Source organism: Scardinius erythrophthalmus (genome assembly GCF_964197995.2).
Source record: "Scardinius erythrophthalmus genome assembly, chromosome: 3".
Taxonomy (NCBI): domain Eukaryota; kingdom Metazoa; phylum Chordata; class Actinopteri; order Cypriniformes; family Leuciscidae; genus Scardinius; species Scardinius erythrophthalmus.
The window spans coordinates 60,075,381-60,088,389 of NC_138223.1; positions in this window are offsets into that span (position 1 = coordinate 60,075,381).

Sequence of the window (13,009 nt, forward strand, 5' to 3'; positions counted from 1 at the left end):
TCGCTGCCGTGCGTCGGCAGGGCTGAGAGGGAAATGACCTGTGCTCTGAAGGGAGTGCCCAAAATTTTTGGAACGTACCCATGCCTCGGTCTGAGAATGACTTTGGAGTCATTAGGTCCGAACTCGAGGCACGCGGCGTTAACAGATAACGCGTGAAGGTCTCCCACTCGTTTGACTGACGACAGAGCTATCAGAAAAACGGTTTTGAGCGTGAGGTATTTCATATCCACAGTTTCCAAGGGTTCGAAGGGATGCGCTCTCAGGGCCTCCAAGACCAGAGAGAGATCCCACATAGGAACCGAGGGGGGTCGCGGGGGGTTCATCCTCCTGGCTCCCCTAAGGAAGCGGATGACGAGCTCGTTCCTTCCTAATGCGCGGCCCTGCTCAGAAACCGAGAGCGCTGAAATGGCCGCAACATAGACTTTGAGCGTGGAGGGGGACCTGCCCGCGTCCAGTAGCTCTTGAAGGAAACACAGTACTCGCGATACCCCACATGTCTGTGGATCGAGCCCCTTAGCAGTGCACCATGTGTTAAACACTGACCATTTCGACATGTAGAGCCGCCTCGTAGAGGGGGCTCTAGATTGTATGATCGTGTTCATGACCCCGTCTGGCAGATCAGCGTGTAATCGTTGAGGCTCCACGCATGCAGAGACCAGCGCTCTGGATGGGGATGCCATATCGATCCGCGTGCTTGAGAGAGAAGGTCTCTCCTCACCGGTATCGGCCAGGGGGCTGAGTCTGCCAGCTGTATTAGATCCGGGAACCAAGCTTGGTTCTCCCAGCATGGGGCTATGAGGAGCACTGAGTGGCGCGCTTCCCTGACTCTCTTGATGACCTGAGGCAGCAGAGAGACCGGGGGAAAAGCGTACAACGGGCCGCTGGGCCAGATCTGGGCCAGCGCGTCCTCGTTCTTCGAGAAGAACTCTGGGCAGTGAGCGTTGTCTTTTGACGCAAAAAGGTCGACTTTCGCTTTGCCGAACCGTCGCCACAGTGACTGGACTGCTTGGGGGTGTAGAGACTACTCCCCAGGGGGAACGTTGTCCCTGGACAGTCTGTCGGGGCCCTCGTTCAGGTGGCCAGGCACATGCGCGGCTCTCAGCGAGCGCAGAGAGTGCTGAGCCCACACGAGGAGGCGTTCCGCCAGGGTGCAGAGCATCTTTGATCTGACACCGCCCTGGTGATTCACGTAGGCCACTACCGATGTATTGTCCGTGCGGACTAGAACATGGTGACCGTGGAGGAATGGGAGGAAGTGTTTGAGCGCTTTCTCGACCGCGAGCATCTCTAGACAGTTTATGTGTAGGAGATTCTCCTGGTCTGACCAGCGGCCATAGACCGGTCTGCCTTCGAAGAGCGCTCCCCAACCTAGGTTGGAAGCATCTGTCGAGACAACTTTCCGGTGTGAGATCACTCCCATAGTCACTCCTGTGTGATACCATTCGGCTGCCAGCCAGGGCTGCAGGGCTGAAATGCATCCCTGATTCACTCTGACTCGCAAGCCGCCGGCCGCCCAGGCTCGGTGGGGCACGCGCATTTTCAGCCAGCGTTGGAGCGGGCGCATGCGCAGTAAACCCAGCTGGAGCACTGCTGCAGCTGAGGCCATATGCCCCAGGATACGCTGGAATGTCCTCAGCGGAACCCGGCTGCCTATTTGGAGGGATGCGGCGAGGAGGCGGATGCGGCGCGCGCGCTGCTCCGACAGTCTGGCCGTCATAGCCACCGAGTCCAGTTCTATTCCAAGAAAGGAAATTGACTGACGGGGTGATAGCGAGCTCTTGGTCCAGTTGACCGAGAGACCCAGCTCCTCCAGATGGCTGAGAAGCGCTGTTCTGTGAGACACAAGTTCCGTCTCTGACTGCGCTAGAATAAGCCAATCGTCCAGATAATTCAGTATTCGCAATCCCTGTTTCCTCAGGGGAGCGAGGGCCGTGTCCATGCATTTCGTAAATGTACGGGGTGCCAAAGACAGGCCGAACGGCAGGACTGTGTACTGATATACTCAACCCTCGAAGGCGAATCTCAAGAATGGCCTGTGACGGGGAGTTATCTGGATCTGAAAGTATGCGTCTTTTAGATCGAGAGAGATAAACCAGTCTCCTGGGCGAATCTGCGCGAGGATTTTTCTGGTTGTGATCATTTTGAACGGCCGTCTCATGAGGGCTTTGTTCAGATGTCTCAGATCTAAAATAGGTCTGAACGCTCCGTCCTTCTTGGGCACGAGGAAGTAGCGGCTGTAAAAGCCTGACTCGCTCAAAGAAGGATGAACCTGTTCTATAGCCCCTTTGCGCAGCAGCTTCGCTATTTCTGCTTGAAGCAAGTGCGCAGCTTCTGAACTCACTCTCGTCTCCGTCTGTGCTGTATAGCGCGGAGGGCGACGAGCGAATTGAAGCGAATAGCCGTGTTTTATAGTTTTCAGCACCCATTCTGACGCGCCCTGAATCGCTTCCCATGCTTCCGCATGCATAGCTAGGGGTCGAATGGTCTCTGGGCTCAGATCGCCGCGCTGCGCGGGATGGGGAGCCTGTATCAGAGAGAAAGGCGCGGCGCGCGCGCCGCTGGTGCTCGAACACGGGGGCTGGTAAACAGTATTGGCCGACTGTACAGCGTTCAGTAGCTCGGTCCCATCGGATGGAGCGTGATTTGCTGTCAAACATCCCAGGCGCGAGAGAGGCGTGGGGATTATAATGTCTACAAGTGAGTGCGCGTGCTCGTGAGCGGGCGCAGGGTTTATACTTATGACACGGCCAGTGTTTGGGAGCTTTAGAGGGTCCGTGACCCAAGGTAACTGGCTGGCAGAGCGAGCAGCGGGTAGGTGTGAGCACAAGGTTGTGGGCACATTTCCTACATTTAATACTCGAGCGGCTTGCGACCGCTTCATGAGAGAGCGCTCTGTACGTGTTACCATGGGGACCCTGTTTGTGTGAAGCAGTGAGCACATGGGAGTGGGCACATTTTCTACACTTATAACACCCTCGGCTTGAGCCGCTGTTGCCCGGGGTAACCGAGTGGCAGAGCGAGTTACAGGTAGATGTGAGCACAGAGTTGTGGGCACATTTACTACACTTATTACTCGAGCGGCGTGTGACCGCTTTATGAGAGAGCGCTCTGAACGCGTTACCATGGGGACCGTGTTTGTGTGAAGCAGTGAGCACGTGGGAGTGGGCACATTTTCTACACTTACAACACCTTCGGCCGGAGCCGGAAAGCCCGAATTTACACTCTTTCTGAGATTTATTTGGGCCGCCGTAAAAACGGCGTTTGTGTGCAGGCGAGCGAGTGGTATTACTGGCTCATTGGCTGCGGTGTAAGCTGCTGCAGTAGCCTGCACTGAGGGGACTGACAGAGCTGGGCGTTTTGATGGCGGTCCGGCCGCAGCGGGACTCAGCCATCTCTTCCTCCCTGCGGGTGCTAGGAGGACTTCGCGGGCTCAGACTTCAGCGTTATCTTGGGACGCGGACCCCGGGGGGGCGGCGGTCTGTGACGGCTGGTCGAGCGCGACCTAGGGCGGCCGCCCTGGCGTCGCTGCGAAGTGGTTGGTGGCCGAGACGAGCGCTGTGTGGAGCTGCGCGCAGGAGGCTGAGCTTGAGAGCGGCCTGCGGCTGGGCTCGAGCGGCGAGGCAGGAAGAGATTCATAGCCTGCGACGCCTTCTGCACTTCAGAGAAGCGGTCCACAATCCCGCTGACCGCAGGGCCGAAGAGGCCGGTGGGCGAGAGCGGGGCGTTGAGGAAAACAGCGCGTTCTGACTCACTCATATCCGCCAGCGTCAACCATAAGTGTCTGTCGATGACGGTGAGCGCGGCCATAGATCTGCCGATGGCTTGTGCAGCGGTCTTGGTAGCACGGAGCGAAAGGTCCGTCGCGCTGCGCAGATCTGTTAAGGCTGTATGATCCGAGCCCTTCTCGTCCAATTCGCGGAGGAGGTCGGCTTGCAGGATCTGAAGAACAGCCATCGAGTGCAGGGCAGAAGCAGCTTGGCCGGAGGCGGCGAATGCGCGGCCGGCGAGAGCTGATGTGGTCCTGCAGGCTTTAGACGGCAGGGCAGACTTTGAGCGCCATCTAGCAGACGGCGGGCAAAGGTGCGTTGCCACCGCTTCCTCAACGGAAGGGATGCCGGTATAGCCTTTCTCGGCGGCCCCGTCCACCTGGGAGAGAGCCGAGGAGACAGACGAGCGAGTCTAGCGGAGAAGGGCGCGTTCCACGACTTCGATAGCTCCTGGTGGAGCTCAGGCAGGAAGGGTGCTGACCTAGAGGCTGGCGCTTGGCGGCGGCTAGGCAGAAAACACCCGTCGAGTCGGTTAGGCGCGGGCTCCTTGGGTGGGGACCAGTCCAATCCCAGTCGGTCGACCGCTTTGGTGAGGAGGCGGATAAGCTCCGCGTCGACACTGGAGCGGGACCTGCCAGACTCAGGAGTCGAGGAGGCGGAGCGGTGAGAGCCCGACCACTCCTCGCTGTCCGAAGCAAGCAGAGAGCAGCTGTCAGCGGCGTCATCTGCTTCATCCCCTGAGGCGACGGCAGTGCGGGCAGTAGCCGGCCGCTGCGCGTCGGTGAAGGGCGGGGGAGAAGGAGAAAGCGAGGCTCGCGGGAGGGGCTCCGGCGAGCGCTCAGCTATAACCACCGGCTCGGGAGGCCTTTGAGAGCGGCGTTTCTTCTTACGTGGCCCTGAAGAGGCAGCCGGGGAAGGTGGAGGATCGTCAAACATGGCGAGTCGAGCCCGCAGGGTCGACATCGGCAAGTCCTCACACTGTTCGCAGCCGCCCGAGGAGAGGGCGCGGGCTGCGTGGTCGAAGCCCAGGCAGAGAGCGCAAACCACGTGGCGGTCTCCATCGCTGAGCCGGGCTCTGCACGAGCCACAGGATGAGCGAGGCATTTGCAACAACGCCTCGCGCTCTTTTAGATGCAAAAGTGTGTCGCGGGGCGAACACACAAACACATACAACACAGAGCAGTAAAGGATATGATCGCCGGATAGCGAAGCAGGCAGGGAAAGCTGAAGGCGGCGAAGGCGGCCGGCGTCCTCAGGCTGAGATCCTCGGCGTGCTGGTCACTTGTTTCGACGGCGGCTTCCTCAGAGAGCAGCGATGCGAAGAGCTTCGCTGAAAAGACAGAAAATCAGAGAAGCAGCCTCCGAGCCCTGTTTATATACGCTAAGCCACACCCCTTTTCGCGGGCTGTGACGCATTAAGCGCGCCAAGCACGCTCATTGGTCGTGACGTCACGCCAAGGGCTCAGCGGTAGGCTGCTGCAGTTGCCGCAGGGCAGCCAATGGGCACGCTAGTTAGCTTGCCCTAGGTCTGCAGGCTGCCGCACTGCGTTGACAAGATTATAAAAATTAAGGATAATTTTTGGCTTCAGTATCTCGAGAAAGAAAGGCTTTCCCGTAGCGTAAGCAACTACGCAATACGAGAGAACCTCTCGTAAGAGAACAAAGTATGCTACTGACTGACTTTATTATATTGGGTGGTGACTTATGGTGTATGATGGTTAGATAGGTCACCAACTACATAATATAATGTAAATCATTACAACTTATTATTATTACACTTTTGTAATAATCAAGGCTTAATAGATCCCTGGCGTGAGTCAAACCCCTATCTAAGACAGTTTTCCTGGTTTAAACCTGATGCTTCTTGCAAGTCCCGCATTGATTTTTGGTTAATTTCTCATAGTTTTTTGTCTTATCAAACTATGTCTAGTATATCGGCAGCTCCCCTAACAGATCACTGTTCAATTGAATTGATGATATATCATAAAAATAAACCTTTCCGTAACAAGGGTTATTGGAAGTTTAACTCTAACCTTCTCGGAAATGAAGATTATATGAAATTGGTTAAGGATACTGTTTTAAATATTTCTAATGATAATAGCCTGGTTTCCTGGACAAGTAAATGGGAATTCTTTAAATACAAAGTTCGACAGTTATCCATCTCTTATAGTAAACAGTTAAGCAAATCTTATGCTTTAAAAGAGACCTCTATTATTAAAGAAATAAATTAATATTCTAACAAATCAAGTTTAGCAGAGGATGATAGATCAAGATTGTTATTTTTGCAATCACAATTGGATGAATTCTGTATGAGAAAAGCTAAGGGAGCATATATTAGATCAAGAGCCAAGTGGATGGGAAAAGGGGGGAAAAACCCAGAAAGAAACTCTGTTAAAACTTTAATTTTTAATGTTGCAGAGTGTTCTAAGCCACAAGTAATAGCTAAAGAAATCGCCAACTTTTATCAGGACTTATATTCTTCGTCCTCTTCAATATTAGACCCTAATTCCCTCTTTGAAAAAATTGGAGAATTTGTTCCTCATATACTGTAGATGAACAGTTCAAAATGATCTGTGATGAAGAGTTAACAGTTGAAGAGCTTGATTCTGCTGTTATGTGTCTGTCATTGGATAAATCACCTGGCCCAGACGGTGTTTTGTCTAACTTTTATCGGGAATTATTAAGGGAATTTATTTTTGCAGCTTTTCAGGAAATTACTAAAACCTTGATTTTGCCTAATTCAATGAGACAAGGCCTAATCACGCTTATTCACAAATTGTTGGACAATTTATGACCTATGACTTTACTAAACAATGACTATAAATTACTAACCCACATATATAATAATCGCTTAAAACTTGGTTTATCAAAAATTATTGGGGAGACACAAACTGGATTCATTAGAGGCCGATCTATACATAACAATATTCGACTGGTTTTGGACTTGCTGGAGTATAATCAAGAAACAGACGATGATGGGGTTATTTTATTTTTAGATTTCGATAAAGCCTTTGATATGTTAGAACATTTATTTTAAAACGTTTGAAAATGTATGGGTTTGGTGAAAATTTTTGTAATATTATTCAGTTATTCTACACAAATACCAATAGCTCAGTGGCCCTGCCGACAGGTACTTCACCCAGATTTGATATTAAAGGACAAGTTCGGTATTTTACACTTAAAGCCCTGTTTACAGATCGTTTCTGATGAAATAGAACGGTTAAGATTAAATTTTGGACACATGCTGCTGGCCCGAGAATTTTACATTTACATTTACATTTAGTCATTTAGCAGACGCTTTTATCCAAAGCGACTTACAAAGTAGGACTAGATTAAGCGAGTCATCATGAAGAGGCAAAAACAAAAAGCAGCGCAAGAAGTGCTCCAGATACAAAGTTCAGGCATTATTCAGAGTAGCATAAGCCCGATAAGCGAGGTTTAGAGGGAAAGGGGAGGTTTTTTTTTTTTTTTTTTTTTTTTTATGAGGTTAAGTGCTCCCGGAAGAGATGGGTTTTCAGCTGTCTTCTGAATGTTGTCAGGGATTCTGCATTCCGGATGAGGGTGGGGAGAGCGTTCCACCAGCATGGAACTGTGAATGAGAATGTTCTGGAAAGTGATTTTGTGGCTTTCTGGGATGGAACCACGAGACGTCGCTCGTTGGCCGATCGTAGGCTTCTGGCAGGGATGTAGACTCGTAGGAGTGAGTGAAAGTAGGAGGGAGCTGAGCCTGTGATAGATCTGTAAGCAAGCGTCAATGCCTTGAACTTGATGCGAGCAGCGAGAGGTAGCCAGTGCAGTGAGCTGAACAGAGGAGTGACGTGGGTTCTCTTTGGCTCGTTGAAGACAAGACGGGCTGCGGCGTTCTGGATCATCTGTAGGGGTTTAGTTGCACATGCTGGAAGTCCGGCCAGAAGAGCATTACAGTAGTCAAGCCTAGAAATGACCAGGGCCTGGATGAGAAGTTGTGTTGCATGCTCAGTTAGGAAAGGCCTGATCTTCCTGATGTTGTGTAGAGCAAACCTGCATGATCGAGCTGTCTTTGAAATGTGATCTGTGAAGGTCAGCTGGTCATCAAACGTTACTCCAAGATTTCTGACCGACCTTGATGGGGTGATTGATGATGAATCTAGCTGGATAGTGAAGTTGTGCTGTAGAGACGGATTGGCAGGGAGGACGAGAAGCTCAGTCTTTGCCAAGTTGAGCTGCAGGTGATGTTCCTTCATCCACGTCGAGATGTCCGCCAGGCAGCTTGAGATCCGTGCAGCTACTGTGGGATCATCTGGTTGAAACGAGAGGAAGAGCTGTGTGTCATCAGCATAGCAGTGGTAGGAGAAGCCGTGTGCTTGTATGATGTGTCCCAGTGATGTAGTGTAGATGGAGAAGAGGAGGGGACCAAGAACTGAACCCTAAGGAACCCCTGTGGTCAGTTGATGCGCTCTGGATACCTCGCCTCTCCATGCGACCTTGAAGGACCTACCTGTGAGATAGGACTTGAACCAGTGGAGTGAAGTTCCTGTGATGCCCAATGCTGAGAGGCTGGACAGAAGGATTTGATGATTCACAGTGTCGAAGGCAGCAGACAGATCCAGGAGAATGAGGACTGAGGATTTGGAAGCAGCTTTTGCGATCCGTAAGGCTTCTGTGACCGACAGTAATGCAGTCTCAGTAGAATGCCCTTTCTTGAAGCCGGATTGGTTGACATCCAGCTGGTTGTTGAGAGACAGAAAGGATGTTACTTGGTTGAAAACAGCTCTTTCAAGTGTCTTCGCAATGAATGGTAGGAGAGAGATAGGTCTGTAATGTTCTACAAATGATGTGTTTAGCGTTGTTTTTTTAAGCAGTGGAGTAACCCGAGCCTGCTTGAATGCTGTAGGGAAAATGCCAGTATGGAGGGATGAGTTGATGATGTGTGTGAGTGCTGGTAGAAGTGTGGGAGCGATGGCTTGTAGAAGGTGTGAGGGGATGGGGTCAAGAGGGCAGGTGGTAGGATGACTGGAGAGGAGAAGTGTAGATACTACTTCCTCGGTTAGCGGAGAGAAAATGAGGACAGAGGGTTATTGGCTGTGGAAGGGGTCAGTCTGGGTTCCTGTGTGTGGAGCTGAGAACTGACTGCTGATAGTTGTTGTTTTGTTGGTGAAGAAGATCGCAAAATCGTCAGCAGTTAAGGAGGTGGTGGGTGGTGGTGGAGGTGGACAGAGGAGAGAGTTGAATGTCTTGAAGAGTAAACGTGTGTTGGAGGAGTTGTTGATCTTGTTGTGGAAGTATGAAGATTTTGCAGCATGAACATCAACAGAGAAGGAAGCGAGGAGAGATTTTTAGGTTTCTTCGCTTTCCCCCCCCACCTCCACAATGGCTGCATAGGTGCACTGGAACAATCCTTCCTAAAACACATTAAACTTTCGTTTACAAAGACGTGAAACTCACCGAGTGGTCAGGGGTGTTCACTGATATGCTCACACAAAAATCGCTGCAAAAGATGCTTTCGAACAGGTGTTTTACCATTCGTTGTAAAACTGTGGATCTATTTTTCCAAACACCTCACACCCGAACTTCTTCCGTTGAGAGCTTGAATAATAGACACTCCAGCCAAGTTGGTGGCGATAATGCACCTTTGCAAGCAAACCACTGGCATTTCAGTTTGCGATCCGCCGTAAAAAAAAAAAAAAAAAAAACACGAAGAAGAAGAAAACAACCCCATTTCAGTTTCCGGCGCGGAGTAATACCGTACCTCACAGCACATCCAATGCAAGTCAATGGAGGAGACAAAAACTACGATAAAACCTGTTGGAAAGCATCTTTTGCAGCGATTTTTGTCCAAATTTGCATTTGTCCAAAATTTAATCTTAACCGTTCTATTTCATCAAAAAACGATCTGAAAACAGGGCTTTAAGTGTAAAATACCGAACTTGTCCTTTAAGAGAGGAGTTAAACAAGGATGCCCCATCTCACCCTCATTGTTTATTCTGGCTACAGAGATGTTGGCTCCTAATTAAAAACTCAAATATTAAAAAATGAAATGTGTTTGGACAGGAAATTATACTTAGTCAATTGGCTGACGATACAACATTATTTTTAAAAGGTCTTGACCAGGTTCCTAAAGTAATTGAGTTAGTTAATTATTTTTCTAAATTCTCAGGTTTAAAGTTCAATATCGGCAAATGTGAAATTATTACCATACATGAATGCCCTCTTACAATTGCATATAATATTCCAGTCAAGTCGAATGTCAGATATTTAAACATTTCTAAGGATGAGGTCATCATGGAAAAGCAAAATGTCTGGAATAGATGGAATGAATGCAAAGGCAGGCTTGATGCATGGATGCAACGGGATTTGTCTATCTTTGGTACAGTTTATTTAACTAAAATGGAAAGTCTCTCTAGGTGTATATCCTGCATCTTGTCTCTCCATTTCTAATAGAGCTATTAAGACCATTAATCAGATTAATTTCAATTATATATGGAGAAAACGTGTGCATTATATAAAGAGGGCAAATCTTATACAAGATTATGAAAATGGTGGATTACAAGCCTTTGACTTCTGTTGTATAAATGGTATGTTGAAGGTCAAATGGCTTAAAAATTTGAACAAATGAAACTAGTTTCTGGTTTTGCATACCCAGAGGTATATTTAGAAAATTGGGTGGAATTGATTTTCTACTGAGATGTGATTTTACTGTTTCCAGACTGCCAATCAAATTATCTTCCTTTCACCAGCAGATCTTGTTATATTGGAAGTTATTATATAACCACAACTTCTCTCCACATAGAATCCCTATATGGAACAATAGATTTATTGTATCTAGTTACAAGTCTCTATGTGTTCTTGATTGGCTTGAAAAGGGTATTTGGTCAGTTCTTCATTTAATGGATGAAGATGGGAGATTGTTAACTTTTAGAGACTTTACTAAATACAATTTACAATGTGAACGCAAACAATTTAAGCATGTCTTAAATGCCATTCCAAAAAGTTTTATAAATTTAGTACAAAACGCTTCTGTCAACATGCCAGATGGATCTTGTGAACTCTCATCCCTTCTCTTCAATGGTAATGAACTCAGGGCAATGCTTCCCAACAAACTTATTCGCTCTTGTTTATATTATATCCGACATTTATGTATAATAACTGTGTTTTGCAAGCTTATGACAAACCATTTGTTAAAAAACTGCGAACACAGTATATTAGCTTTCCAGTGGCTCCTAAAGCTAAGGAAACCCATTTTAAAATATTCAAGGGGTATACCCGTCAAGTGAATTTTTAAGACAAAGGTTTAATTTTGAAGAAAATGCCTGTACTTTTTGTCAAGTTGACAGACAACGATCACCCTTTTTTTTTCTTGTGTTTTTTCAAATACCTTTCGGGAAAATATGTCTTACTGGTTGGAGACAAAGATTCATTCACTGCCCACTTTTGCTAGGAAGCATATTATGTTTGGAATGCTGTTGGATGAGGAAAAAAAATAATTTTTTATTAATGTAATGTTGATTCTGGGCAAATTCTTTATTCATAAATGCAAATGTATGAAGACGAAACCTTATTTGTCTGTATTTCAAAGAGACTTTATTTGTAATTTCTTTCTATCGTTGCAAAGTATGAAAAGTAAAAAGGCCCAGAAATTGGCTAGAATAATAAGAGACCTTGATCTCTTGAGGAATGAAGAGACCCCTTCTTTTTTCTCCAAATATATGTAATGTTCTTTTGTCACTATCCATTTATTTGACTGACATGTGCCTTGCGTAATACTCATTTATCTGTATTTGTCAATGCCATTGTAGATGTATATTCTGTTTTTGTTACGTTCATGGTGTTCAATAATAATAATAAAAATATCTCAGGGTGAATGCGGGAGAGTTGGCAGAGCTGTACTTTTATTATTTTTCCCATTTTAATTGATATCACCGGTGGGAGCGAAACAATAAGAGGGAGAGGGGCTGTTACAACCCCTTGGCTCAAGGAGCAGCAACATGAATGGGGAGGCCAAACACATAATCAAATTCGTACAAATAAGTAATTTAATTAGAAAGAACAGACATAACTACATTTAAAGTAAAAGACAAAAATCTACAAACACAAAAACTACCACATCAAGCCTTGGACTGGAGAGTGTGAGAAAGTCAGCATGTCCACCAAACAGCGAGACCAGTAAAGACCAAGCCCCAATCTTTTTCCTTCCCGAGGGTGAGAAAGCCAGCATCTTATAAGCAGCATGGTTAATCAACCAATTCTCCACACCTGTGACATCAATTAACCTGAAGACACAAAAAGTATTACCCAAAGACACCTGCTGGACAAAATAAAGTACAACAGCCCCTTGGATCATCACAGGGGCGGATCGGGATTCGAGCCGAAAGCATCACAGTAAACCCGTGAGAGGGAATGCGAGTTCACTGCAGTGAAGAGCAACATGTTGATCACAGAAATCTGCGTCACGTGTGGTGTTTATGATCATAATCATGTTCATAGGGCAGCAGCCTCAGTGATTCCTGGGCCAGAGTGCGCAGTTCTCGTCCATAAAGTGGACTTGGACATTAGATATTTGTACATTTAGGATCTATTTTCCCCCCTAGACTACCCCCTAGAGTATTTATTGTCTTGTAAATTTACTGTCATGAGGTTATTTTTATTTTTTTTTAACAAAACATTTATTGTGTATCTGCACAATATGAAGTCTTGCGTAATGTTCCGTGTTGCACCATTGTCCTGAAGAAACGCCATCTCGTTCATGAATATAAGTTTATTTATTTATTTATTTATTGCAAAGTCATATAAATGTTTATTCATTCATAACGTGCATGAACGAACAAAAAAACAACAACAACAAAAACAAAAACAAACAAAAGGAACAGGAAGAAGGAAATCTTATAGTACCTGTCGCTTATTTGTGCACATCAACAGCTGCTTTATGAATGGATCAACCCCAGTCCTCACCCCGAACACCAAACATTTTCAATAATACCTATCTTTACACTTAATTATCATCATAAGTGTTCAGGCTAGGTGTCAGGTACGATGCACACCTTTAAGATTTTTTATTTTTTTAAATATTTAACCCTAAATGCATGAACCAAAATATTAAAAAATTGGTTTTCTTCACACAAAAAATAGATGTCGTATTAATGATATAATTAATAGAACTGATGATACACAAATGTTTTAATAAATGAAACACATTTATTTGTTTTCCGCATCTTATTTCAGCCACCAGAGAACTGCGGAAAAATGGAAGCTTGTTTCTGCCACAG